Below are 24,778 nucleotides of genomic sequence, written 5' to 3' on the forward strand. Positions count from 1 at the left end.
TCTTTTTTCCTAACAAAGTAAACACACTCTGTCTTTTTATATGGCATATACTCCTTTACCAATAACTTATTTATTATCAATCTCAAATCTCAAAGGAAATCTTAGTACATTACTTTTTCCTAGATTTAACATCTTTTATAACTTTATTTGGTAAAATTCCCAAAGATTTATATAACAATATTGTTTCATCACATTATTATACCACATCTTTCTATTCTTCTTTAAGTCATTAGTTTTCATTTTCAATGTTAGAATTGTATTGGTAATTTTAATTTCTTAATTTATATAATCTTTATCTCTTTTTGTTATTCTCATTTCTCATTTTTTTTTACTTATATTTAAACATTTTCACTATTAATTTCTCATTCTTCTTTTACTCATTTTAATACTCTTATATGTGTTTAAAGAAGCAGAATAAAAACTGATTTAATAACCCCAGCCTCTCCTTCTCTGCCACTTATATACAACACACCTGTTTTCAAGGTAGAAAAACAAAGAGACTAACCCAGTAAAATATATATGGATAAAACACAGTCATCACGAAATCCAAAACTGCTTTAATAACCACAAAGAATAAAATACACAAAGTGTAAGTACTTTTGTTCTAGTACTCCAAAACTTATACAATTTAAAGGGATTGTGTGTATGTTGTGTGTGTGTGTGTGTGTGTGTGTGTGTGTGTGTGTGTGTGTGTGTGTGTGTGTAATTTTAAGCAATCTGACTGGTTGTGTATTGACCATGTGATTTTTAAATGTATTTATATAGTTGACTTAACAGTTTTTTGTTTGATGAAGTTTTGGAGTACCAGAGCGAAAGTGCTTGCACCTTGTGAATTTTATTTTTTGTGGTTATTAAAGTAGTTTGGGATTCCCTGATGACTGTATTTTACCCCTTTATGTTTTACTATACCTCTTTTCAACCCAAACTCTTATCTTTATTCAAGATTATTCTCATTTCCTTTAAACAGCCATTCAGACAAATCAACATTTTCCTCATCTATATTTTATTCCTATCAACCACAACTATATCATCTGCATATGTCAAAACTACTGGAATTGCCACTTCCTTTTGCATTACATATTCAGCATATTTATAATTTTATAAGCTACTTCACTCACTATTGCTTTCATCACTAATACAAACAATATCGCACTCATGAGACATCCTTATCTTAAACCACAGCTCATGCATAATTCTTTACTCAACTACCCATTCACTAACACTATCAATCAATTATTTTGACATGCTGGCATGTACATGCTCGTAATTTTATTATCTGTTCCATATTATTCCATAACAATTCACAAAACATCCTGTCCTTCTGTATCAAATGCCATATCACCAACTGTAAGTTTCATGTCTTCTCTTTTGTTTATAGTATAATCCACAATTTCTTGAATTACCAGTAATAATTTCTGGCATCCCTTTTATATCATATGTACTTTCTTTCATAATGTCCTTCATCCTTCCTTCCAATTTCCTTTGTATTATTCTCATAAAAATATAATCAGCATTATTTAATGCAGTCTCCATTTTTTATTTAATTCTTTTCATCTTTCGACCATATACATTTTAATATTCCACTACATAACTCTTCAAAATCAAAACCTTCTTTCAGCCCTTTATTCAAAATGTTTATAAAACATTATTTTTGCAATCCCTTAATTTCTTGTAGATTTCTTACCCTATACAATCTGGACCCGATATTGAATGAACATTTACCTTCCTAAGTACTTCATCCAAATCACTAATAGTATTTTCTTTTTCAAAATTTTCCTTAACTCATTCTTGATTTTTTTTACTTTAAAACCTTTCTTATTTTCTTTCTTTTTACTCATATACATATTTCTACATGTTGTACTAATATACTCATAATTTCCTCTTGTGTTCCTTTTACCCCTCCTTTTATATTTTTCATTTTCCTCATTATACTAATATCTGCCTTTACTATATTATCTAAATATGCAGATACCTCCTCCTTTCCCCTTGTAAATATCTCTTCTTAAACAGTAATATCTTAATTTATTTTATATATTTCCTTTTTCATCTTATAATACCCTCTTGTATTCATCTCTCGATACTCCAATACATTTTATGCATCTTTCCATACTTCACTTTCTTTTCCATTCTTACATCATCCTGCCATTGAAAAAAAAACATGTGTTTTGTGCTTCTTTTTAAATTCAATCCACCATTCAGACCAATTTTTATAAAAACCTTTCATGGTTATATGATCCCTCCATAACTGCAGTGCTCCATACTCTCCAAATGTCCCATATACTTTTTCATGTATTATTTTTATTCCCTTTCCTATTTTATTGTACTTTCTTTCTTCCATCACCCCCATCCATAATACTACCCAAGCTTTCTGATAATGCAAAATAATCAGCTTAGTGACCAGTTTCCCCTATTCTAAAAGTCAATTGACTTTTATTCCCTATAGCCAATTTATCATGTTTAATCACTTCTATTTTTAACATTTTTCATTTTCTTTTTACATTTTACCCTTAAATTACAATTAAATTCTCCTGCAGTAATAGTTTTCATGTTAACCACCATATATTTGATGAAATAAAGTCTCATTTTCCTTTCCATTTGTATATGCATATAATGCTTTAATTTTATAAATGTATTTTATCCTCCTCACATATACAACAGTTACCTTTCCAGTCTTATCAATGATGCATGTAACATGTTACTGTTTTTTATACAATACAGCCATTCCAAAACAACATTCACTTTCAAAATCCATATTTTTTTCCAGCCCACAATTATTCTGTTTGCAATCTTTTTTCACTTGTTAAGAATCTTGCATCATCTATAAAATTAATATCTACATCACATTTATCTCACCACTCCAGTATCCCTATCCTTCTTACAATACTAATAATACTATTCAAATTCACTAAAAGCACTCCAAAATTGTTACTTTTCCTTCTTTTTAAGTTTAAGGGAAGTATTTTAAATTTTCTTTTTTTTTTTATTCTTTCCTCAACTGAATATTCTTTTAGGTTTGTGTACAACTATTTCTTGATCCTCTGACTCAGATATTCTCTATTTTCATTAACTGAAACACATCTAAAACTAATCCTTAGACTTCTTTTTAAACTTCAGTGATATGTTTGAATCTTATTTTCCTTACCCTTACCTAGCACTTATCAAACTTCTTTTACTAACATCCTTTTATACTCCCTTCACAAATACCTAACTTATCATTTTCAATTTCTTCTTCATTTTCAACACTCTCAGTACAGTTACCTTCATCCTTCTGAAATAACAGTTTTATCAAAGTCATTTTTTATTACTTCATCCTCGTTTTCATTCACACCTTGTTCTTCTACTTTCTCATTACTTTTAGAAATTGCAATACTTTCTTCATAATCATGTTCAGTATAATATTGCTTATTCTTTTTACAATCAAACCAAATATGCCATTCACTTTTATATATTCTGCATTCCTTTTTATACTAATTCATCATATGACCTTTTCCCCACATTGGTTACATCGTATTTTTGTACACGCATTTGTCAGATGATTGAAAATCCAACCAAAAAAAAAACAGTTTTCAGCTGTCCCATATGCTCATTTGTTTCTCTGTTACCAGCTACATATATGACACTTGGTAAATGCGTTATCACATCTTTTTTCATATTTTAAAATAACATCCACTTCCCATCCCCCATTCCAAATACCCCTCCCACCCTTAACTTTCACAATATCAGAATATGAATAACACATAAATGAAAAATATTTTAACATTTAATTCCATCATTATGAAATTGAACAAACACTTTTTTAACAAAGACCCTTGCTTGGACAATATACATTAATTCCAGGGATAACAGTCCATCATGTATTCACAATTAAACAAGTATCTTTCCATTAAATCTTCAGTCCCAAATGATGTCACAAAATTTCTCTTTCCTCAAATGAATCAAAGGTAACACTAAATTATCCCTTACAATGTCTGTGTGTATTATTGCTTCTGTTTTATCTGAACAACAAAGCATTTTTTCCTTTTTAATAAAGATTACAATACCCTTTGTTTTTCCAATAGCATCAGCATAATTTTTTCCAGAATGCATCCCACCTTAATCTTACATCCATCCAACTCAAGACTCATTTCCTTTCTGCCCAACTCAATTTCCATTCTAAAATCCTTTTCCATCATATCCAACCACAAAACATCAGACTGTTCTCCAGGATAATCTTGGTTCAATAAACCAACCATTTTTTTTTTCATCAATCAAACCTTCAAAAGCAATTTTCCCTAGCAGTATAAAAAATACCTTGGGTGTCCTCTGAAAAGAGACTACAAGCCTATTCAGACTAACCTAGTCAACAAAAGAATAAAAAATATATGTGTGTGTGTTTAAGTATCTTATGGAGTAGTACTGTTAGGGGAAAGTGGGTTTCATAAGTTAATGCATATGATAGAGACTCAGTGTCCAAAGGAAAATCTCTGGGACCAGAACATAAATAAACAAAAAACAAGAAAGTCCCTGTCCCCTCAGGTGGAAATTCAGGTAGGTAGGAATCTTGGCTATGGTGAATACCAGTGTTTTGGTACCAAACATTTCCCCTTGGACACTAAGTCTCTCTCCTACCTTTAGCTAACATATCACTTCAAGATAGCTGTTACTCTCCAGGGCCTGTTATCTGCCCCATCTTTGATTTAGCATTTGGGCAGAATCCCTGAAGGAGATTTCTAAACATGAATTTACATGGATACATTAAGGGCAAACATCTGAGGCAAGTAGGTGACGTGTTTAATTTTGGGTTATTGCTTTTGCATTGAGCCATTGACATGTTCACAGTATACTGATTTTTTTATTTTTTTTACCTGCTATTCAGCATAGCCGGTATTCCTATCTACTTGAACGTCCACCTCAAGAGACAGACACTTTCTTATTTTTTGTTTATTTATGTTTTAAAATTTAAAAGAGGTGCAGCTTAAATAAAACCTCACATTAGCCCTAATGATTTTAGCTTAAATAAACAGTTAATAGAAATGTTGTCATTTAAACTAGGTTCAACCTCTGCATTTGTTTTTATCTGCCAGAATAATTCATAAACCTCTAAAAAAAGTGTCCACAGTGCCACCTCATGGGCTACATCATGAAGTTTTTATACCAAAAAATAACAAAATAATGGTCAGAAAATTTAGAAATGTGTTTAGCCAGGGCATTGTTAAGGTCAGTCTTACCAATACTTTAAATATGTTCCCTTATCCTGTCCTTAAAAGCCTGATTGTTTTTTCCAGTATAGAAACAAGCACATTTCTGACAAATCGCAACATAAACAATACCCTTAGAATGACAAGAACTATAAAATTTGGGCTAATATTGTCACCCACAGTGACTCTGTTGGTATTTAACAAAAACCTGCAAGTATTATAACAACCAAATCTAAAAGTCCCCCATTTACCCCAGTTGTAGTTTTGGCCAGCATTATTATGTTCAAACAGCTTTTTAAGATACCCCTTGGCACTCTAAACAACAGGGAAGCCCCCCACTATGTTCTCTATATTATCTAACTGACTAAAAGCACCTCAATTCCTTTGAGTAAAGTTTTTAATGTATAAAAAATCCAGACTATAGGTTCATAGCTGTGTACTAGGCTAATGGTCCTGGAGCCTTTACAAGCTTAGCCCATAGAAGTGCCCTGGCATCATGCCACCCAACATTAGTTCCTAGTGCCTCTATCAAGTTGAGCCACTGGAGTGATCCCCAGGATGAACTTTCTATTTCCCATCCACTCATCAAGATTTTTCTTGAAGATGGCCAGTGGGTGCTCTGCTTGACATATATGGGAAGTGTATTCCAGAGCATGGGCAGTCACTGAGTTATGAACCTGTACCTCCAGCATGTTCTGTTGATTGTGGTAATGAAGTTCAGGTCCCTGGAGCATGTGGTGTGGAGGGATTGAGATTTCTTTAGATGTAGCATTTCTGACAGAGCTGGGTCAGACATGGCAAGGTGGTAATAAAAACTGTCCCTCAAATCTTAGGAGGGGATTGCTTAATAAATTTACAGCTATGTGTGTTCCCCAAAAGTGGGGTATATGTGCCAAGTTCTCTCTTAGAAACTACCTCATCCATAATATCTATAATTTTTTTTCAGGATACCCTCTTCTCAAGAACATGTTCTAGAATTTTTTGTACTCCAATAAAATAGCAGAAAAATCAGAAACCATCATAGCAACCGTAACCAGTTGACCTTCAACCACTTCTTTTTTCTGATGCAGAGTGTGGCTGCTTGAAAAATGTAAAAAAGAATTTGAATATGTTGGTCTTCTGAAAATAGAAGACACAAATCTGTTGTTTGGTCTGTCTTTAGTTTACTCAATGTCTAAATAGTGTAGAGCTTTACCAGAAACTGAGCGCACAAACTTAAAAATGGAGGTGTTGATGTAATAAAGAAAGTCCTGTAGCTTATCATAATATTTGGTCCAAAAATACAGATATCATCCAGGTATCTACTATAAAAGGACCAACAATTAGTAAACTTAGAATTTAGAATATACTTCTTCACTCACATTCCTATACCAATATTGGAAAAAATGGGGATACAAGATGAACCCATTGCCACTCCTTCTTTCTGTAAATATATCATATAATCAAATAATAAAATTATTTGTCAGAACCATGTCCATCAAGTTCACAATAACTTTAATTTTTCTCCCACTCAATTCACTATTTTTAATAAGAAACTCAAACAAGCACTCTAGTCCCTGCTGAGGTGATATTACTGAAAATAAGTCTTTGGCATCTATTGTGAGAAACAAAAGGCATTCATTGGATAAGTCTTCCGAAATGCATGATAAAAAATCCCAAGAGTCCTTGACTAAACATTCAAGTCCTTGAATGATCCCTTTAAGTTTATAATCATTAAACTTATCCAAGGGAAAATTTTTAGAGGCCTTAGCATCTACTATAGGTATGAAGGTGAGTGCAATAGGTCCTTATGTAGGGACTATAAAATAGTCAGCCTTTAAAAATCAAAATTCAGCCTGATCAATTTCACTTTGCGTAAGCATATCATACAATAAACATAAACACTTCCTATAGGGTATATGCATTTTATTATTTGCCACCTACTCGTGTATCCTCACTTAAAAGGAGCATTATTTTATTTTTGTAGTCATTAGTGTTCATCCTGAACACCCCTCCCCCCTTTTCAGGTTTCATAATTCTCACTTCATTGTTTTGACTTAACAATTTAAGAAAATTTATTTTTTTTTAAGTGAAATTAAATTTAACAGAGTCAAGTTGCTTGTGTAAAAGCTCTCTAATATATTTACAGAAACATTCAAAAATATGTAAGACTGGACAAAGGGGGAATTAAAGGCACTTGATCCTGTTGGTGTTAATGAGTGGCAAGAGGTACCATCATGAGAGAACAATTTGAGGTCTAAAAAGACTTCAACCAACTTTGCGCTAGCGGTATGTACAAAAGTAAAACAGTTAGAAATAATTTCAAAAAATACATCAGTAACTACATCATTGCTGCAATTAAATATGTTAAAATCAACAGAATTGTTAACACAAACAACATTTAATTGTCCCAGTGGTCCTGTGGATTGATTGTCCACCCTCTCAGTTGTTGCATGGTACCCCACTGACTGTGGTTTAACTAAGTCTGGTTTGCCTGCCCCCATTTTACTGGGATCAAATCCTCTCTGATTTCCTCAAATGGGGTGTTGACAATAAATGGACCTCAGGATAGTTGTCACCTTTGTGCTTGCTTACCTGAACATCACTATCATAATAGGTGTGCATTTGCATTGACCAAGCCTGAGAAATTAGGGGAGTATGCTTTCCCTTGTTCATATTCAAAAACATCCCATTTCAGTCTGGCTTCTTTTTTGTTTCTAAGGTCATTCACTAAGGCATCAGCTTTAACAAAAATATGGCTATATTGGCAAGAAATTTGATCAAATAATAAATCAGTAGTGATGAAAGTTTCTAAATTTTTAATTTCCATAGAAATCTTGTCCATGGATCTAAGACTGTCCTTAATAAGAACTTCCAAAAGCTCACACCCTTGCTAATCAAACAATACTAGTAGCTCTTTATGCAAGTCTGAACTGTTGACTAACCCTGTTGGGTATTTCCAGCAATGCACCCCCCTTAGAAACTTTCCATATAACAATATTCTGTCATAAATAATAATTCTTTACTTGAAGCTTTCTAAACTTAGTAACCAACCTTTCCATTTGCTTCAATTGTGTTTCCAAATTGTCATGGGAAATAACACAGTAAATGAAACGTTCTTGTTAAACTGTTCATTAATGTTAACAGGGTTTCTGTGCTGCACATGTGATGAAAACTCGGTCGTCCTACCATTCCTATGACTATTAGAATCTCGTAAATCTTCCATTCCTGTATCAGAATGTTGGGCTGGTGTGACAACAAACTCTTCATGTGTTCCAAAAATCCTCGGTGTGGCATTGTACATATTGTCTAAATGGACAGTCTCCAAAACCAGTATTCCAGAGGCCTCAGATTGAAAACAGTGGTTATCTTACAAAAGTTATTGTGAAAACTGTTGCAGTAAAGTCATAAGTTCATTCACAGTCAAATGAAGTTGGGTCTGAAATAAACCAGGTCCCTCACACTGCTGTAAAACAGTGTCTATAGATGACATAGTGGAAATACAAAACAACAAACCAGTAACCGCTTGAAATGTATAAAACTAAAAGCAAACAGAGCACACCATCCAAAATACAAACTGGGAAAGACACTGTATGGCAATCCAAGAAAAGCACCAGGCAAGTCAGGATAAAAATATTAATTTAATTGAGTGCCTTTGTTTCAAATGTGAAACTTCATCAGAATAGCAAACCAATACACCAACTTAGTTTAAATACATGATATCATTAATCACTTGACACGTCAAGGAAAAAACAACACTACAAAGTTAAAAACATTAAGTAAAACATTATATTTATATTACAAACCTTAAAATAAAGGTACAGTTTAAATAAAACCTCAAATAATCCCTAAAGATTTTAGCTGAAGTAAACAGTTAATAGAAATGTTGTCATTTGAACCAGGATTAACCCCTGCATTTGTTTTGATCTATCAGAATCATTCACAAACCTCTAAAAAATGGTCCAGGGCACTACCACATGAGATAAATCATGAAGTTTCTATGCAAAAAAAAAAAAAATGCTGATAAAATTCAGAAATGTTTTTAGCCATGGCATTGTTAAGGCCATTCTTACCAGTACTATAAACGTTCCCCTTTCCTGTCCTTAAAACACCATTTGTTTTTCCAGTATAGAAACAAGCAAATTTCTGACAAATAGCTGCATAAAGAATATCCTTAGAATGACAAGTGCTATAGAACTTAGGGCTAATATTAATTTTACCCACAGTGACCCTGTTGGTATTTAAAAAAACCTACAAGTATAACAGCAACTGTATCTGAAAGTCCCCCATTTACCTTGGTTATAGTTTTGGCCAACATTATTAAGTTCAAACAGTTTCTTAAGACACAGTTTCTTTTCACTGTAAACAACAGGGGAATTGCACCATTTTCCTATATTGTCTATCTAAAATCACCCCAATTCCTTTGAATAATATTTTAATGTCTGAAAAAATCTAGGCTACATGTGGTAATAAAAACTGTCCTCCAAGTCTTAGGAGGGGATTGTTTAATAACATTACAGCTATGTGTGTTCCCCAAAAGTGGGGTATATGTGCCAAGTTCTCTCTTAGACACCACCTAAACCATAATATCCATCTTTTTTTTTAGGATACCCTCTTCTCAAGAACATGTTCTTTAATTTTTCACACTCCAATTAAAAATCAGAACAATCAAAAACCATCATAGCAGCCCTAACCAGTTATTCTTTAACCACTGTTTTTTTCTGATGCAGAGGGTGGCATATATACCCTGCTTTTAGGGAACATGCATAGCTGTAATGTTATTAAGCAATCCCTCCTAAGACTTGGGGGCAACGTTTATTACCACCAATAGCCTAGATTTTTCAGACATAAGAAAAACATTATTCAAAGGAATTGGGGTTTTTTAGTCAGTTAGACAATAGAGGAAAAATAGTAGTGGTTTCCATGTTATGGAAACCCTGCAATATTAATAAAAAAGATAATTTCAGCCCCAGATGTTTAGAAACAGCATAAAACAACTTTAAACCAGAAATAAAGCATATACTTCTGAAAAATTCCTGTCAGAAATTGTAACATAAAGAATGGTGGGAAACATCATAATTTAAATGAAAAAAATCATTGAAAATGTTGTAAACCTCCTCAGTCACCTCAAATTATCATAATCCCAAAGAAAATGACTGCATAATCTGAAAGTTTTCCTGCCAAAACTTTCAAATTAAGCTTATAATAAATGATACAAGTGTTTTATTGCAGATAATGTAAAACCCCAAGCACATACAATTTCCCAATCAAAAAAAAAACTATCAAAGTAGCAGAATACACTATTCAAGCACTGAGGGAGATAAACAACAGTGGAAGGAAATAAAAACCCAAAAGCATTTCTCATCTGAGCTCAGCAAGTGAATAGATCCAGAGTAAGGAGGAGTCTTCAGAGACCCATCTCTTACTATGGCACTAGAAAACTGAAAGGGCCCTGTCTGTGGGTTTGTAAGGCAGTCACTATCCTGCCAGGAAATTGGGAGGGACTCTGAGCTTTAGTAGACTTCCAGAAGAGGGTAGCAGGACACTACTGCCCAAATTCCAGTAAGGCAGTCTGTTTGTTGAATATTGCTGTTATTTACTGATACACTTCTTAGAAAGGTATATTTTCAAAAATGAATAATGTACTTCCTTTAAGTCAACCCTGCAAATAAAGGTTAAAGCATTACAGCAGTAAACACTTATATGAGCAATTGGGAAAGTTATGATTTAAAGACTGACATTCATTTGTCATAACAAAAAAAAATCTCCATAGCTATGTGACAAAACAGTTTGGTAAAACCAAACATGCCAGTAGTAGCAGTTCCATACTTAGTGACTTTATATGGTACTCAGGTTTGGTGATGTCACATCCCAGAGGGTTAGGTAGGCATGCCCTTGCCTTAACAAAGCCAAATTGGAATAGGTCCAGTGTTTGTAGGTTGCAAGTGTCCTTGTTTATCAATTCCATGATAATTTGTTCCATGGCTTTACATATTAGGCTTGTTAGACTAATGGATCTGTAGTTCTCTGGGTCAGCTGATGTTTAGCTGTTGTGGATGAAACAGCTGTTACAGTCCTTCATTCATTTGGAATGTAGCCAGTTTCAAGGCTGCAGTTGAAGGGTGCCTCAAGTGGTCCTAATGGGTAATGTTATAGATTGTTCAGGGGGCTACCAAGATGTTGTCAGGGCCATGGAGGTGATGTTCCTGGCTTTACCAAGAGCAGTCAGCTGCTGATAGCTGGGGGAAATATGTTGGAGGGGATTTCACCTGGTGGATCTGAGGGCAAGCAGTTATGAAGTTTGAGCTGAATTTATCAGCAAGTAGATTTGCTAAGCCATTCTGATCTGTGAAGATGGTAACTTGTGTGTTACCTCTAAGGTTCTAGGCATAGCTGAATTAGGCCTTGTGATTGTCCTTAGCCTTGAGGCTATCTTGACCTTGTAGTTGACCTTGTTGGGCTTAATTAGACCTCTCAGTTTCTTTTTTAGTTGTATTAGAGAGCACTTGTCTTTAAGGGATTTGATTTTCCTTATTATGGCCACGAGTTTTCTTCTTTTATTATGTCTACCCTATTTAGGTGAGGATTCTACCAGTGGGGTTTGCTTTTAGTATTTGTTTTGGGTTTGTTTCTGCTAGATACAGTAGGTATGGCAGCCTCTATGCTGCCATTCACATGTTTGTATAGGGACTCTGTGAATAATTCTGCATAGGTAGTGATCTCGGGGTTAGGGGAGCCTTGAATTTTGACCTACTGTCACTTAATAGGATGCAGTTTCCTTTGAATAGTTCCAAACTGATACTGGATTAGATGGATTTTCCAAGTGGATTTTTACTTCAAATGAGGCAGCTTTGTGATCCAACCTCACTAGTGAGGACATAACATGGGGGGGGGGGGCGGTGCAACACTCTCCCATGTTGGTGAGTACCAGATCCAGTATATCTGATCCTCTAGTTAGAGTGTGCACAATCTGTTCCAAGGTGTTTGTGTGACTAAAGTCCAGGAAGCAGTGTGCCTGTGAGTTTGAGGCAGTATACATTTCCCACTCTATAGAGTGGTAGCTAAAGTCACCCATGAATAGGGTGTCTGGTTAGATGGTGAACACCTCTAGTAGTTTTGGGTAAAAATCATGAAACTCTATGGGCATAGACATTGACCTGTAGCTAGCTATGATATGGCAAGGAACCTTATCAATGGTGGCTTACACATAGATAAGCTCCATAGTATCATCCTGTTGAACTAACCTGGAGGTTTGTTTGTTGAGAGTGTAGATCGAGACACCTTTGGCCTCAGTCTATGCTGTTGTTGAGCTAAATGTGCAGAAGGCACTGTAGCCTTGCACTGCTGTAGTATTTCAATGGCTTTAAACCAAAGGCCAGATTCCTGAATGCCAACATTTGTACATTGTGTACACCTTTCTGAGTGAGTAGACAACACAAGCATACCTCCCACCTTTTTTCTCCTAATTTTAGTATCCCTACTAATTTTCTTACAGACTTAAACATCAAGGGGGGTTCATAAAGGTTACACCAAAGTGTAGACTATGTCTACACATAGTATAAGCTTTCTGAGTGAATAGATAGAACAAAAAATAAAGTAGGGATGTTCTTGAATACAGTCGTGGACACTTTGTGTACACTTAGTGTAGGCATTCATGAATCCTACCCCAAGTCTCTGTCATGGCACCAATGTCTACATTCCCCAGAGTGTGGAGGACTTGAAGGGTGTGGAGTTTTGTGTTTAGGCTCTGAACCTTGAACAGTAAAACATTACGGTTGCTTGTAGACTTTTTCACTATGTTGGTACTTTTGTCTTTTTGATATTGCCTAAAAAAGGCACTAAGGGAATGGATTGTGTTTTTGCGAATATCCAAAAGCCTGAGGGGGAGACAGGTGCAGACCATCCTTGACAAAGCCATGTGATCATTTGACTATGTCTCCCACAGATATTGGATCACCCTGCAGTAACACCAGAAACTAAGCCAATTATTAAAATCAATCCTTTTATGTTCATACTGTAGCATCATCCTTGGTGAAAGTACAATGTTGCTTAATGGAAGGCTCATACCTATCTGTGACACATATTCCAAGAGATCCATTATGTCTCTTCATATAGTCATGTGAGGTATGTCTCAGGTCATTTACACCCACGTGGACTATGATAGAATCATATTGCTACCTTGGGTGCAGTAACTTGGGTTTGTCCCAACATTGCATTTCCTGGCTCAAGATAAGCAACTAAGCATTATCTTCTACTTATCTAACCTGGTGAATCATCAGTGGGAAACTACTTTTTCAGTGATATTATTCTTGGAAAGGATCTTAAAATTGTTTTTGTAGAGCAAGTGTTCTAAGGGTAAAAAGGAGGAGTTTAGTTTTCTTAAAGTTGAGTGACAGTTGGAAATTGTTGAGCCAGGATTTGATACAGATGAAAGATTCTTGTGCTTTGTGTTGAAGGTGAGAGACACTGTTAGCAGAGCAGATTATATTAGAGTTTTCTGCGTACTGAATTCGGGTGCTTTGACAGAATGAAGTATGAAGACTGTTCACCAAAACATTAAAATATAGGGGACCAAGAAAGAGCCGTGGGAAACACCTGTGGTATTGGGTAGGTAAGGTGAGAGAGAGCTTTACCATTTTACAGATTATTGTCTGGTGAATTTGTAGCCAGTAAACCACTGAATGGAGGACAAGGAAAAACCTGTGCTATAGATTTAATTTAGAGGTTCTGAGTTGGAAACCATATTAGATGCTATAGATAAGTCTAGAAATAGTGCTGACACAAGTTTGCCAGAGTCTCTTCCATTACTGGCAGTCTTCCCTAAAGTAATGTAAGACAGCCATTGTACTATGGGCTGTGAAACAATATGTTGATTTGGTGTTAGATATCAGTTTTGTAAAAGATATGTGAAGTTGGTCATTTTTGCCAGTTAACGCCATCTAAGATAATAGTTTCTACAGCATAATGTTGGCTATCCAGTGTGAGATATCTTCAAGTATAGGTATATTTTGACCCAGGGACTAGAGAGAATAGGTTAGCCTACAGACTGAAAATCTCCCATTCTGAAGCTTGGTAACAAATGTGTCTATAAACAGAGAGCGTACAATAGGAAATACTTTTTTTCTCACTGGTACTTAATGAATTCAATTGCTTTAGAATATTTTCCTGTGCACATCATATATTGCAGTGATACCAAACATCCTTGCTCATGCATATATTGCCATGCATTTAACATACTTTCCTCAATCATAGGTTCATATAATCATAGCTGTATACTAGGCTATCAAACACTAGAGTCCTTATAGGCCTTGCAATGCAACCCAAATATGACCCACAAATTTGATTTATAAAGGGGGTGATTTACTGACTGCCTCTGTCCATCAGAGATATAGGCACCAGACCGGGGTGAATTTCTGATTATCCATCTACTGGTCAAAGTGTCACTTAAATAGGTTTAGGGAATGAATTCTGCTTCACATGGATGGGGAACCTGGTCCAGGGAACAGGAATTCTCCAAGAAACTGTCTCTCCAATGTGTCCTATTTATGTTGCAAGCAAAATTTAGGTAAGAGTTTCCAGTGCATTGCTTTTTGTGAATCCTGCTACCTCTCCGACTTTCAGCTAGCATTACTGTCTCAATAATGCAGTATTCACTCCTAGACTGAGTGCTTGCATCACCATCCTATATTAGTTTAATTTTCATTCATCATTCCTGTGCTTCTTTTAACCCTTTCTTTAATCACTGTTACAGAACATTTGTTGAAAGCAGCATAACACAGTTTATAGTTTGAAAATAAATGAAATTTTCCTCAGACAGCAACCAGAAAAGCACCCCTTCAATATATCTTTGCATTCATTCCTTGAACTGTTGCATGTATTACCAGACCTAACTTTAAACATTATGTTTCCATCATATAATATATATTAGTTTCCTTTTTCATTCACCATTCACATGCATCCCCATCTTTCTTCTAATGTCACAGAACCTGTATTGAAAGCAACATAGCACAGTGTGCCATTTGAAAAGAAATTTAACTTTTGCCAGACAGCATGCAATGCAGCTCCCCTTCAGTTAGATATAAACTTTTGTTTTTTTTTAAGTAGCATTTAAGATATAATACTTAAATGTTACATTTATATTAATCAAATACTTATTTTCTCTCTCTAGTACTTGGTTTTCTTGCTTCACTTGTATTAAAGTGTCATTCAACAAGCAACTCATATATTGGCTATATCATATCCTTTTCCATATAAACATATATATCCATTTTAAGTGCATGACATGCATCTGGAGCATTTCTCCCCGGGCCTCTGCTGAAAACAGGCTCTTTGGAACCTAGTCGGACATTCCCGGTCAACAAATGTTAAATAAAAATAAATAAAAATAAGTGCAATTTTCAGTCAATGCACCCAATGCATTATTTTTATGGACTTTCTCACATGTTTGAAAATATAGTTTGAGCACAGACAGATTTGTCCAAAGTCACCTTGAAGCTGATGTGGGGTGGAGTGACACCTGAGGCTTGCATGGGGTTGGATAGGAGGGTAGAGATGGGGAGTGCTTGCTAAAAGGGAGTAAGAGATAGGTAATTTTTAAAACAGCGATAGGAGAAGAGGTTAAGGTAGAGAGAGGAAGGAGGTAATGAGATCATATGGGTGAGGTTGTAGTGAATTCAATTGCAAGCAAGTGTAGAAGCATTCTTTTGGTGTGGGATTTGTGAATCATCCAATCAACAAGGACAGTGGCCTGGTTAGTAAGAAGTTGAGAGGTCTTACTAATGCAAGGAAGAAGTTCAGAGTCCCACCACCCCCTCCCCACAAAGATCCTAGTCATCGGGTAAGAAAATGGAAAAGAATAGCAGTTGAGGGAGTCAAAGGATGGAGGTAGTTGGTGTAGTGTTTGAAACTGCAGCAACAGTTCATAAATGGTGTTTTGCAGGTTGTGTTCAGGTGCTTTTCAATTGTGGTTAACACTGAAGGTCTGGTTACGTCTGGTACATAATGGTTTTTATGGTATGGGGAAGGTGTGTGTAACAGTTTAATTCCAAGGCAAGTTTTGCTCAGAGGTCAGTTGTTCAGGTGTTGTGTGGCAGTTCTTCCCAGGTAGAGGAGAGCAGTTGTAGCTAAGAGGGAGTGGTGGCATAATGGTTAAGGTCTTACCCTCACAGATGCAAGGAATGAAAGGAATGGGTGCTCAACCAATTAAGGAGTACAGTGTGTTTTATATCCTTCAGGCATATAGTTAGTGTGGTGCAAGCAGGCACTCTGCACCTGCACAGTACTGTGAGTGATGCAGATGTCTAGCAGATAGTATTTCCTGGGCTAGCGTGGGCATCGGGCATTATGAAGTGTGGACATGGGAAACGTATCACTCAATTGCCTTGTTTCACAGCGTGTACAGACTTTTTGCTTAATAACATGGACTGTTTTGTTCAAGCTTGTGTATTCGGCACATTGCAGGGGGGCTGTTATTGAGACAGAGTTGTAAATAGTTGGGCTTTGTAGATCAGGCAATGAGGAGGGGAGACAGGTATGTTCATGTCCTTTGGGCGATGTCTGATAGCATGGCATCACTTAGTTTGGTCTACAATAGGGATTACTTTGGATCAGTCCATAATTTGGGCCTGTGCTCTCCCACTGATTTTTTTTCCTTGTCCTTTCTAACAGTAATTGGTCATAATGGATAAGGAGTCAACCTCTATGATACAAGCTACAAAGTTAAAACAACCACACTCCATTTCTTTTTAAAAAAATATGCCATACTATCACGAGATTAGACTATTATCACCATGGTGGTAACTCAATGTCTATGACAGTTACATTGTATTTGTTTTGTTTGTATAACCTTGTTTTAATGTTTTTCTTTTTTCCCTCCACCACTGAAAAAAATTAATTATCCAGCTGGACTAGCCCGGTCAACAAATGTAAAATAAATAAAAATAAAATAAAAAATGACATTTCTAACCACTAGAAAACTGAAAAATCAAGTAAAACCAGATTAAAAATACAAATCTGAAAAAATAAATATTTCAAAGTACCATACAAAATACTAATACGTTATACGTGTATGTTATGCACTTTAGATATAAATATAATACTACTGTTGTTTCATTTGTAAAAAACAAAAATGATATTAATGCTTTCATTTAGACCTGGTGCTTGATTGCCAACCAAGTCTATCTGCCAATATGATTCTCTACATTCCAGCAATGTTTTATAATCTCCACAGAAAATATTGTCATTAGACACTTTGAAAAGAAAATTTCCTAAAACCAGCACATGAACTTACATGCTTGGCTAAAGCATTAGACAAATCTTTCTTTTTAATAGCCAGATAGGGTTCAGAAATTCTTCTTGTGAGACATCCAATGTTCTTCCCAATATAAAAACTGGGACAAGAGTTGCATAATATAGCAATAACCCACTCCCGGGTGTGGGTAATGCTGGATTTACCCACTGTTGGTGTGGTTTGGTCACGAGGGCAAAGCCCGAGTGGCCAAACAAAGCCAACCGTGGGTAAATCCAGCATTACCCACACCCAGAAGTGGGTTATTGCTATTATACAATGACATTATTTAAGAAAAAAAAAATTACTTTTCTTAAATAATGGCATTGTATAATGCCTCCTTGCTGCCCTTCCACAGCTGTCTGGTATTCTGCGGCAGTTCTGATGTACTGCGCATGCACATACTTACATAGTACATCAGATCTGTGGGCAAAAGCAACGGAGAAAGCAAGATCTCCGTTAATTTTTACAACCTATCTTGCTATGTTAAACAAGTTTAACATAGCGAGACAGCTTTAAAAAAAGCAGCGGAGAATCTCTGTTGCTTTTTTTAAAGCTGTCTCGCTAGGTTAAACCCATTTAACATAGCGAGACAGTTTTGAAAAAAGCAACATAGAAAGCAAGATCTCCATTGCTTTTTAAAGTGCCTCACTATGTTAAATGGGTTTAACATAGCGAGACAGCTTTAAAAAAAGCAACGGAGATGCCCTGTGCTTTTTTTAAAAGCTGTCTCACTATGTTAAACTCGTTTAACATAGTGAGACAGGTTGTAAATAGCAACGGAGATCTTGCGTTCTCCGTTGCTGTAAAAAAAAAAGAGTTATACTAAGGGAAAAAGTCCGGGTGACCGGACCTTTTTCCATTACTATAACTCTGATTTACAATGTGCACGCTGACCAATCAGCATGCACGTTTTGGAATATTAATGGGGGGTCATTGTATAATGCAACATAAACAGCATTCTCACTATTGCAAGAATATCTGTCTTTAGCCTAAGCCATTCTGTTACAATGTTTAAATATCACTGAGGAAGTATTAGATGTGTATCTACATTGTTTACATCTTCCACAGGGAAACATGCCAAAAGTGTTAGATGTTACAATTTTAACTTTAGCTGCAGGTGTACTTTATAGCATAGACTTAATGTTAGATAATCTCTTATAGGTGAACCTCAGTTTAACCCCTATAATTTTGATGAGGCCCTGATTGCCTAATAACATTTTCCAATTGTCAACATTGATATCCCTAATTATCCACATCTCATTAACAATCAGTAAAGGAAAGGCTAAGGTGAATGTTATTATCTCAGTATCCTTGTGCATAGAGGAAGCACACCCTAGATTACCTACAATGCTTAAAATTGGACTAGCTACATTGTTCCATAATCTAATAACTTCATTCTCTTTACCAATGAGACACAGGATGTCATAACCCCTACATTCAAAAAAAAAACTTCTATGCCTGACCATTTCTTTCGCAAATTCATGTTTATCTGTGGTCAGGCAGCTCAACCAAATAAGTTGTCCTTCAATAACACCTTTTTTCATATGAATTGGATGTAAACTGTCCCTGTGTAAATATTGATTGACAAAAGAAGATTTTCTGTAAATACTGCTATGAAAAACACTTTGGTTTCTGTCAAAAGACTAATGTATATCTAAATAATTGAGACTTTCACCAAATCCACTAATACTAAACGTGAGAAAACTGGTAATCTCATTTAAATCATTAACCAAAGAAATAAATTCTTTATAATTTCCTCTCCACAAAAATAACAAATCATCTATATAATGATGGTAGGCATGGATCTTATCTGCTTTAGGGAGACTAACTAAGTATTTAATTTCCCACATGGCCGTAACAAGATTGGCAAAGGCCAGAGTCACCTTTGCCTCCATTCCCACTCCTGAAGTTTGTTTAAAAAGCTGGTTGTTAAACTTTTAAAAATTGTTGTCCAAAACAAGTTCCATTAAATCACATACTGTGTTAATTTTGTCAGTGTCAAAATTTTGTATAACAGCACAAATATTCTCTTAAATAATCCAACCCTGCCTCCTGATTGATACAGGTATAAAGAGAAATCATGTCTAAAGAAGCAAAATAAAAATGTTCTTCTGGTAGTCTTAAATCTCTTAATATTGCCAATAAATGCCATGAGTCATGTAAATAATAATTTGACTCCTGAATAATGGGATTCAATACATGATCTAACCAAACTGAAATATGTCTTCTGTTCCCCCTTTGCTTTAAATGTTGTAAGGTGAGTGAAGGTACACTGTCTCATGACTTGGGTGTTAAAATGAACTGAAGGGGTAATACATATGTTTATTTAGGGTGAGTGGTCAACTCTGCTTGTAATGTTAATGTTTTATGTGTTTTAACAAAATGTAATGGATGGTTCAATATTTACTGTGTTATTATTTATATATGTGTGGATTTTGATCAATAAACTGGCTGTAATGGAATAATTTGGTGTGATTTTTGTGTCAAGGTGGTTTTCAGACAAATATAGATTGAGCACAGACAGATTTGTCCAAAGACACCTTGAGGCTGACGTGTGTCTGGAGGGTCTATATTAGGAGATCGACTGGTTTAAGTGATTGAACACCTAAACATCAATCTTCTAATATCGAAAGCAAAAAACAGTGAACAACTGATTTAACACAGGGAAAGATTTCCCTTGGCCATTCGCCGGAGTTTGCTATTTTCCTACTGTCGAGCAATCTTGGAGTTGGCATATTTAGTTAGTGGGGGTGTGGAGGGCACAGCCCCCCATGTCAGGGGGTGTGGGGGGTGAAGCCCCCACTTAATTTAGATGTAGAGTAATGTTTTTTGTGTTGTGGCTGAGGGACGTGTTTCCCTGGGATGTTCGACATTGTGCGATTCGATATTAGAAGATTGATGTTTAGGTGTTCGATCACTTAACCAGTCGATCTTCTAATATAGACCCATGTGTGGGGTGGGGCATACCTCTCAACTGCACAGATATTCTTAGATGGTCCAGATTTTTGCCTCATGTTTTTGGTCTGTTCCTCATAAAAATTGCACTTTTTTGACAAATCACTGGGATGATTTAAAGGATTAAAGTTACCAAATAATGACACTCATTTGAGTTTCAGACTTCATATCCTTCAGAAAAATGCATGCTAACACAAATCCTGTTATTCTGGCAACTATCTAAGTTCCTAAGAGTAATATTTAAAATGTGTACCTATTTTGGGGCCTTTGTCCTCCTATTATGTCAGGCTTTGTCTAGATTTCTTGTGCTAAGAGGTTGAGAGGTATAGGGGGATTTGAGGTTAGAGATGAGGAGGGTTAGCTAAAAGGAATTAAGAGATAGGTAATTGTTAAAAAAACAACAAAGGTAGAAGAAGAAGAAGGCATTAAGGTAGAGAACATAAGGAAAGAGGGAGTGAGAGTCTATGGGCGGGGTTGGGGTGAATTAAATTGCTTAGCAAGTGTAGAAATAGTCTTTTGGTGTGGAATTTGTGTATTCCCTCCCATCCCACCCCCATGTACTGAATGGGATATTTTAATGGAATATGAGGGGTGGAGTAAGGGGGTTCAAGTTGAACCTCTCTTCTGTTCCCCCTTCCCCTTCAATTCTTGTGAGGTGTGTGGAAGTATGCTATCTCATGACTTGGATGTTAAAGTGAGTGGAAGAGGGTAATGCTGCTTGTGTTTATTGAGGGTGAGTTGTCCATGCTGGTTGTAATGTTAACATTTTACATAGTTTAACAAGATGTAATGGATGGTTCAAAATTTTTTGAGTTATTATTCATATGTGTGGATTTTGGTTAAGAAACTGTTTGCAGTGGCATAATTTGGTATGTTTTTTGTGTCTAGGTGGTTTCAGAAAACTGTTTCATCTCCTTTATTTTATTCATCATTTTTGTAAAATGGGAAAGGGATTTACAGGAAATCTCTCAAATGAATTCTCAATATTTTTCTTTTCTTAATTTGTTGACTGGTTGCTTATTCCCTCACCACCTTTTCTAACTGATCGTATCACTAAAACCACCAACACCTGCCTAAATTCCTCTTTATCTATCCTCAATGCTCCCTATTCACTGTGGAAAGACCCTCCCTACCCCCAATGCAGAACTCCCTTCTGCGAACCATCCCACTTTCTCTTTTCAGCCAATACCTACAAGCCTCATAAATATCTTACTGCACAAACTCAAGCCCTGTTCTATCTCTTCTGACAACCTCCCACCTACATACCTAAAACTAGCAGCTGACTCCATAGCATACCCAGCCAACATTTTGACCAATCAATCTATATCTGAATCCAAACTACCTAACATCTGGAAAAACTCCCAGTCACAAAGGAGGTAGCTCCACTGATCTTACAAACGTTTGACCCATAGCCATACTTTCTCCCCTCTTTAAAATAATTGAAAAATGCATTCATCTTCAACTAATGAAATACTTACAGCATAAAAACCTCCATACATACATACAACATGGCTTTCATCCTGGCAACAGCACAAATACAGCCCTCCTAGCCTTCACTGATTATGTAAACAGAGCTAGAGACTCAGGCTGCTGGGTCTACTTTAATTAAACAAAATCAGAATCTGTCGAATACGAATCTGTCGACACATAAACAGCAAAACGCGAAAACATCAAATGCACTAAATCGCAACATCGGAAATGTTGAATTTTCATAGTTGGCCCATCTGCGGTATAGCTCCGTAAGGTAAGTGTGCGAGAGTTACGGACCTTAGGGTAAGGGTGCGGGTTAAGGTAAGTGCATAGATAGGTAATGTATTTAAGGTTTAGTGTAGGGTTTTGTTAAGTGTATGTGTGTGAAATATTTACTTTGTGTGGGTATAGTTCTGTAGGGTAACTGTGTGGTAGTTACGGACCTTTGGGTTAGGGAGGGGTTAAAGGTAGTGCATAGATAGTTGTGTATGTGAGGTTTAGTGTAGGGTTACAAGTGGGGTTTAGGTGCTTTAATTTAGGGTTAGAAGTAGGGTTTTGTTTTGTGCATGTATGTGTTTTTTGTTGTTGTGTTTGCGTAGGTAGTATGTTACGGGCAGTGTGGGTTGGCCGACTATTGCAGTTTCGATGTTTAAATTTCGTGGTTTTGCATGTTGGACATTATCGCGTTTCGCTGTTTATGTGTTGATGGATTCGTATTCAACGGATTCCGCTTTCGTTTAATTAAAATAGACCCAGGCTGCTATGTATCTGCTGTATTTCTTAACCTCTTCAAGGCATTGATACCACGTCATGTTCTTTACTCTTAAACAAGCTCTCTAACCTAGGAGTTAAGCCCCCTACACTGAACTGGTTCCACAGTTACTTACATAATTGCAAGCAAGCTGTAAAATGGTCAAATGTTATCTCACCATTTCCAAGAAATCCCACCAGAGTCCCAAAGGATCCATCCTTGGACTCCTACTTTTTAATATTTTTACTAATGACCTATGTACTGCATCTGCTAGTGGAACACTCATACCATATTCTAATGATTCCACAATAATCTGTACCTCTCACACACTATGTCAGTTTCTCTCCAATACTCAACAAACTTTTTCTGCTGTTGAATTCTGGCTTACTAACTGCCAGCTATTCCACAACCCCAAAACAAGTAAATTATTTATTTTCCAGCCAAAGAACTATGCTGCTAATATACAGTGGATATAAGAAGTGTACACACCCCTGTTAAAATGCCAGGTTTTTGTGATATAAAAAATGAGACCACAATAAATAATTTCAAATCTTTTACCACCTTTAATGTGACTTATAACCTGTACAATTCAATTGAAAAACAAATCTGTTAGGGGAAAAATATAAAAAATAAAAAACGTACAATACGCTGGTTCCACAAGTATGCACACCCTTAAACTAATACTTTGTTTTGTGTGCACACCCTTAAACTAATACTTTGTTGAAGCACCTTTTAATTTAATTACAACATTCAGTCTTCTTGGTAGGAGTCTATCAGCATAGCACATCTTGATTTAGCAATATTTGCCCACTCTTCCTTCCAAAAGCTCTCCAAATCTGTCAGATTGCAAGGGCATCTCTTGTGCACAGCCTTCTTCAGGTCATCCCACAAATTGTCTATTAGATTTAGGTCTGGGCTCTGACTGGGCCATTCCAAAACTTTAATTTTCTTCTAGTGAAGCCATTCTTTTGTTGATTTGGATATACGTCTGGGGTCATATTCGTGTTGAAAGGTGAAATTCCTCTTCATCTTCAGCTTTCTAGCAGATGCCTGAAGGTTTTGGGCCAAAAGTGACTGGTATTTGGAACTGTTCATAATTCCCTCTACCTTGACTAAAGCCCCAGTTTCAGATGAAGAAAAGCAACCCCAAGGCATGATACTGCCGCCACCATGCTTCACCCTGGGGATGGTGTTCTTTTGATGATGCAAAGTGTTGTTTTTGCGCCAAAAGTACCTTTTGGAATTGTGGCCAAAAAGTTCAGCCTTGGTCTCATCAGAGCATAACATATTTTCCCATATGCTTTTGGGAGAATTGATGTATTCTTTTGCAAATTTTAGCTTGGCCTGGATGTTTTTTCTGTGTAAGAAAAGACTTCCGTCTTGCAACCCTACCATATAGTCCAGACATATGGAGAATATGGGAGATTGTTGTCACATGTAGTACACAACCAGTACATGCCAGGAATTCCTGCAGCTCCTTCAGTGTTGCTGTAGGTTTCTTAGCAGCCTCCCTGATCAGTTTTTGTCTTGTCTTTTCATCAATTTTGGAGGAACATCCAGTTCTTTGCAACATCACTGTAGTCCCATATTTTCTCCACTTGTGTTCCATGGTATATCCAATGCTGTGGAATTTTTTTGTACCCTTCTCCTGACTGATACCTTTCAACAATGATATCCCTTTGATGCTTTGCAAGCTCTTGGTGAACCATGGCTTTTGTTGTAGCAGGCACCTGAATAAATGTCAGGAAAATCCTCCTAGGACAGCTGAGCTTTATTTGGGGTTTAATCAGAGTCTCCTAAATTGATGGCAGGTGTGTACCCAGGAGGACTGAATGCTGTAATTAAATCAAAAGGTGCTTCAACAAAGTATTAGTTTAAAGGTGTGCACACTTATGCAACCAGCTTATTCTATGTTTTTTATTTTTTATTTTCCCCTAACAGATTTGTTTGTTTTTCAATTGAATTGTACAGGTTATAGGTCATATTAAAGATGGGAAAAGTTTTGAAATGATTTATTGTGGTCTCATTTTTTTATATCACAAAAATCTGGCATTTTAACAGGGGTGTGTAAACTTTTTATATCCGCTGTAAACTACTTCAAAATTCTCTCTGCTGATAACATCACCATTGAAATTGTCTATCACATGAAGCTACTAG

The sequence above is a fragment of the Protopterus annectens genome, chromosome 1.part1 (assembly GCF_019279795.1).
Source record: "Protopterus annectens isolate FY-2018-M chromosome 1.part1, PAN1.0, whole genome shotgun sequence".
In the NCBI taxonomy this organism is placed as follows: Eukaryota; Metazoa; Chordata; order Ceratodontiformes; family Protopteridae; genus Protopterus; species Protopterus annectens.